Genomic DNA, 6,125 nt, shown 5'->3' on the forward strand with positions numbered 1-6,125 from the left:
AGCAGTCCTTCCTCCCCCAGGAATAAAGGCCATAGCAAGCAAAGTGGCAGTATTGGAGCTCAGAGAAAGCCTGGCCTTGGAGCAGCTGCTTGAGAAGGTCCCTGCAGGTGGAGGTCTTAGGGCCTCCAGGGCAACATAAGAGCAATGACCTTTCCAAGGAGTTAGTGATCAGAGGGCAGAACTGAAGATCAACCTTTCCGACTCTGTCGCATACAGAGGAATCATAATTGATGTGTAGAAGGGCACCACCTTGGTGGCTTGTGAGGGAAAGGCCACCTGATTTAATGGAAACATCTACTTTATAGAACAGCACAAACCAGGCAGAGAATTTTTCCAGGTGAAGTTGCTTTGGACTGCTCTCATGAATAGGTAGAAACACTTGACGGTCTAACTTGCAGGGCAATGGTCTTTGGGATGCACGTAGGGAACTGTTTCTTTTGTAAAGCGTCAGAATCCAGGATTAAAAGCTGAGCAGCACACACTGGGCTCAGGGGGGGATAACTTGATGGCTCTAATATAGTAGAGAAGGAGGCAAGTTCTAGGAGGGCTGGAGATTGAGGATACCATCGATACCTGGGCAGTACCAACTCGCATCAACCCAGGCTGGGGGTGAGAGTCTCTTTGCTTTGCAGAAAGCCCCCATCAGGGCAGCTTGTCCTGGCTGTGTCACCTCCTTTCCAGCAGCCCTTTTAGGAATTCCAGTTGCTGTGGTTGTTTCCCCTTAGTTTCTTAAAAGTATTTGTGAGTTTGTGGGTGGGATGCATATCTCTCTGCACTGGCGGGATGGAAAAATGTAAGCATTACTCCCAAAGCAGCTGAGTATAGTTGGGGCAGAGGTTATCCAGTTCTGGTTTCGAGAAGACCCAGCAGAGGTGAAGACAGGTGCATTACACAGGAGGTCAAGGTTAAGGCCAACCTCTGCACACTGGAGGCCTTGCCCATACCAGCCCGAGAGCTTTTCCTCACAGATTCCTCTTTTGCCTATTCGTCCTTTGCTCTTTCTTCTGAATTTCTGAAAATCAACGATATTTTTACTGTTTCTATAATTTTGCCTTTTCCAGAATGTCACATAATTGGAATCACACAGCATATAGTCTTTACATACTGGTCTCTTTCACTTAGCAACGTGCATTTAAGTTTCTCCATATCTTTTCATGTTTCATAGCTCGTTTCTTTTTATCGTTAAATAATATTCCATTGTTTGACTGTACCACACTTTATCTATTGAAGGACATCTTGGTTGCTTCCATTTCTTGGCAATTATAAATAAAGCTGCTATAAACATTCAACGTGCAGGTTTTGGCGAGAACATAAAGTTTCAGATCAATCGGATAAATACCTAGGAGCGTCATTGCTGTGTCATATAGCAAGACTATATTTAGCATTGTAAGAAACTGTCTCCCAAAGTAACTGTACCATTTTGCATCCCTGCCAGCAACAAATGAAGAGTTCATATTGCTTCAAATCCTTGACAGCACTTGGTATTGGCAGTTTTTTTTTTTAATTTAGCAATTCTAATAGGTGTGTAGTGGTATCCCTTTGTTGTTTTAATTTGCAATTTTCTAGTGACAAGTGACGAGTACCATCTTTTTATGTGTTTATTTGCCATCTATGTATTGTGTTTCAAACTTCTTTGACTCTGGAGGCCTAGCTCAGAGCCTTAAATAATCATAGGTTCTAAATTAATCATTCGCTGTTTGTCTACCCCAGGGTACAGCTAAAGCCATGTTAAGACTGCTTAAAAAGATTCTTTTTTTTTTTTAAGTTGCCTTAACTTTTCCTTCTGAAACTTTTTCAACATTATACATTTGTATGTAATGCAAATGGATTATTATTATTTCTAGGCACCAGAATTCTTCTTAGAGAAAAAAAGTGCCATTTTTTGGAAAAATATATGATAGCATGAGACAAGGCAATGAAAGTGGTGACAATGTTCCTGACTGAAACAAAGAGAGCACTCTCTCTCTGTTCTCAAGGGGGAGGATCCAGAAAGAGGGAAGGAAAGAGAAAGAAAGGAGGAATTCGCAGATGAAAGGAGGCTGAGGTCCACATTCAATGAAGCAACCAGTAGAAATCCCACAATTTACGATTAGGGATTTCTGATGTTAAATTTGAAAATCTTCATGCTGCTGTGGTATAACACCCACTTTTGTCCCTCACCACCTCAACACATTTTCTGTAAAGTTGACCACACTTATGAATGCTTTGTGTGAAAGCTTTGTATTGTTTTAGGAATTCAAGAATTTGAGTTTCATTCCTGCAGTGAAGAACAGAGATAGCACCTGTGGAAACTGAGAATGAAATGAACCCACCTAGGATTTAGCAACCATCTTGCTGAAGGTTAGGATTTTGACAGGGCATGAATGGAGATTTAAGCTAAGCTTATGTGGCTCTCAGGGGCCAGGAGACCCTAGCTAAGCTAGCATCTGCATTATAGATATTACAGTAAGGACTCCTTTATAATTCTCAAATTACAATAGGATTTTTTTCTTTGACTCCATCAACCATCATGTAAAGGAAATCTTTTCTTTAGATTGTGCAAACTTAACCTACATTGAGCTGGACATTGTGACAAATTACTGAGAATCTGCTTGTATGACATTTTATTTATTTATTATTTATTTTATTTTATTATTTTTTTTGCGGTACACGGGCCTCTCACTGCTGTGGCCTCTCCCGTTGCGGAGCACAGGCTCCGGACGCGCAGGCTCAGCGGCCATGGCTCACGGGCCCAGCCGCTCCACGGCACGTGGGATCTTCCCGGACCGGGGCACGAACCCATGTCCCCTGCATCGGCAGGCGGACTCTCAACCACTGCGCCACCAGGGAAGCCCTACATTTTATTTTTTTTATTGACTTTTTATTGTATAAATCAAGATTCATACACACACACACACACCCCGTAAGTAAATGGAATCAAAGGGTTTAGTGGGTGGAGACACAACCTGAGCTTGTGTAACTTCCTAGGGACCTTCTCTATCCCTTCTTTTTCCACCGCGTATATCCACTTGGGTGCTACGAGGAGACCAGGAATCCCAGGGTCGTGGGGTGCTGGGGCAGGAGGGGGCATCTGGTGGAGGCCCAGCCCAAGACCTCAACATATTTTGAGAGCTCATTGCTTACCATGGGCTGCGCTGTCTGGGTGTGTTAATTTAACCCTAGGAAGTAGGTATTCTCATGTGTGTTTGCACCTGGGGAAGTCAAGGCTTAGAGATTTAAATATTGTGCTCAGTTTGTACTGTTAAAAAGTTGTGCACTCAGGATTCAAATTCAAGTGATCTGACCCTAAATCCGTATGACACCTCATATGCAAGCTTAATTTTTACATTTTAATTCATTCAAACATATGGTAATGGGAAGGGTCTGAGAGCTTCAAAAACGGAAGAGAAGTCATTGAACATAGATTGATAGAGCTGGGAGAACAGTTCGAGACTACTTTACAGATGAGGAAACGAAGGTAAAGGGAAGTGAATAACTTTCCTTAGGTCATACAACCTTTGAGCAGTAGATTTACTGTATCAATTTGAAGAGAAAGTCTTATTTTCCTTGTTAGGGGAATTTCTACAACGGGCCATCTCCCTACAGTACTCAAAGATCTAACTTGGCCATGGAAGAGAACTTGGCCAACTCAAAAATGTCTATGTCTTGAGATCCTTTCCTCTATTTTACAAAATAATATTGGAGGAAAAAAATGGTCTACATGATCATAAAACACTGAACTTCAGCTTTTTCAGAAGTACCCACCCCGGGCCCCGCCCCAAGTCCAAATTTTGGAGGACTTCAGTGAATGAGATGCTGGCAGACAGTAGGTGGTTAGGTAGGCTTTTTCCCACTTACTGTGTCTCCCAGGACTGAAGACAGTCAACTGAAAAGCAATCAATATATGTTTCACTTTTGTTTTCTGTATAAATAGTTGTCTTATCTGAAATAACCTTTTCCAAGAGCTAATAGCCATAAATTTTTGCAGCTGGATATGTTTAGAAATGCCTCTTAGCTATTTTGTTGATTTATTTTCTTTGTCTGTATTTGTGCAATCCAGCTTTGGGCATGGAAGCAAGCAGCCCTGGCCACTAGACCTCCACCTCTAATGATATAAACTCAGGGAACACAGTCTCTCTCCTGTGGGAAAGACCCCATATGGAATCCCATGGAGTTAGTTATAGCTCAGCCCAGGAGAAATTACTACATGTTGGAGAATCATCTTCAGTTCCTTTTGTGGTAACTTTAGTCTGCATTTCTCCCTGCTTGTTTTGAAATCTATCTATCTCTACCTATCTATCTATCTATCTATCTATCTATCTATCTATTTGCAACTCCAATGCCCAATAATACAGTGGTTATATATTATGGTATATTAAAAAGCCACAAAAACGAAAAGGCAAATACTATTTGCTATGTCGCTTCATGGAAAAGCATATATATGTTAAGTGACCACTGCATATATTTAATTATAGTATGGAAATTTTATTTATACATTTGGATAAAATTTAGACATTTTCTCTAAAAGAGGAAAATGAACGGACAATTCTTGATGACCTAGTGTATGCTGAGTTTATCGCATGTAATGCATAGAATAACCCTGTAAAAAGGCATTATTACCTTCATTTAAAGATAAAGATGAAAAATCTGAGTCTCAACAGGGTCAAATAACTTGCCAAAGGTCATACAGCTAATATAAAGGTAGAAACAGTGTTCTGGTGCAGTCCAAAAGCTAAGATCCATGCTATTTTCATTCTGTCATGCTGCATTTAGAGAAACCTAACAATTAATGATTTAGGTAAAGAGCTTAGAGTTACGACATGTTTTAGTTAAAAATAAAGATAACTATGAAGATATTTTTGTCCTCCATATTCACTGAGTTACTAATTTCTGAGTGAAGGAAGTAAGAGCGGTACAATGGAGAGAACTCATCACCCATTTGTCCTTTCTCTATTACCTCTTTCTGGACATCCATTTCCCAGGCAACAATATACATGCTCCGAGGTCTAAAGTCAAACAGCTTCTATGAAAAGAATGCAATAGTTTAAGCCCTGAACGTAAGACAGAGCAATAAAAAAATCAGTATGGGCAGGGCTAAACTTAGATGACATTTAGAAATAGAAATTTATTTATTTTTTTTCTTTCTAAACCTCCAGCATTCTTTCCCCTCTCTTTTACAGTGACCCATTTTCGGTATCACAAGCTGTCTCTATTGAAATTAATAAACTTGTCCAAGACCTCTGAGTGGTTCCCTGGGGACAGTTTGTTTTCTGGAGCTGCTGTAGATCCCTCCAGCTGCCCTAACGAGTAAGGGGTGCGCACCATAAGTTTTGTACAATAGGTCGAATATAGGAAGCATGAAGAAGGTTCTGGAGCTAACTTTTGCCTCCTTTAGGTTTGGTTTGGTGTGAAATTTGAATTATTAAACAAGAGTCAGTAAAACATTTTAAAAAATAAACATTAATATTGGGGGATAAATGATTCATCAAGTTTAATTCACTTCTTTTTCCAGGACTATTTATATTTTAGCCAGAGATGGGAATCTTATGGTTCAAGAAAGGAATTTCAGATATCAATCAGCAGGTGTCAATCAATCAATAGGTCTCCATTGCCCCTGAAATCGTAAAATTGTTTGTTTCCCTTATGAGCCAGACATGGGACCTGGAGAGCTGAATAGATTCAGTTCACCACGATAAGGATTAATTTCTCCATTCGACAGAGGAGTAGCTGAAAGTCAGAGGGGTTGTGGAGATTTGCCCTCACCTCACAGTTAGTAGGTAGTAAACAGGTTGGAACCCAATGCTTCTCCCTAGAGGAAACAGGTTATTTGCAACAGGCATGTCCATTCTCCTTACGACCTCCTCACCAGATAGTTGTCACATCCCCAGTGACAGGGAACCCACATCAGCCCAGTGATTTCTTAGACATTGCTGATCTGAGCACTGTGTCACCTTGATGACTCCACCTATAGGACAACACAGGAAAAGACGAATGCTTGCCTTCTCTTCTCTGACACTTCTGATTCAAATCCCTGCATCATTCCGATTAAGCTTCTCTGAACTTGCTACAGTTTACCTCACAATATGGTTCTCAGAACCAAACCTAGTACTCCAGGTGAGGTCTGGACTTATTTATTCCTTCCTTCA

This window comes from Lipotes vexillifer, unplaced genomic scaffold, assembly GCF_000442215.2.
Source record: "Lipotes vexillifer unplaced genomic scaffold, Lipotes_vexillifer_v1.1 scaffold484, whole genome shotgun sequence".
NCBI lineage: Eukaryota > Metazoa > Chordata > Mammalia > Artiodactyla > Lipotidae > Lipotes > Lipotes vexillifer.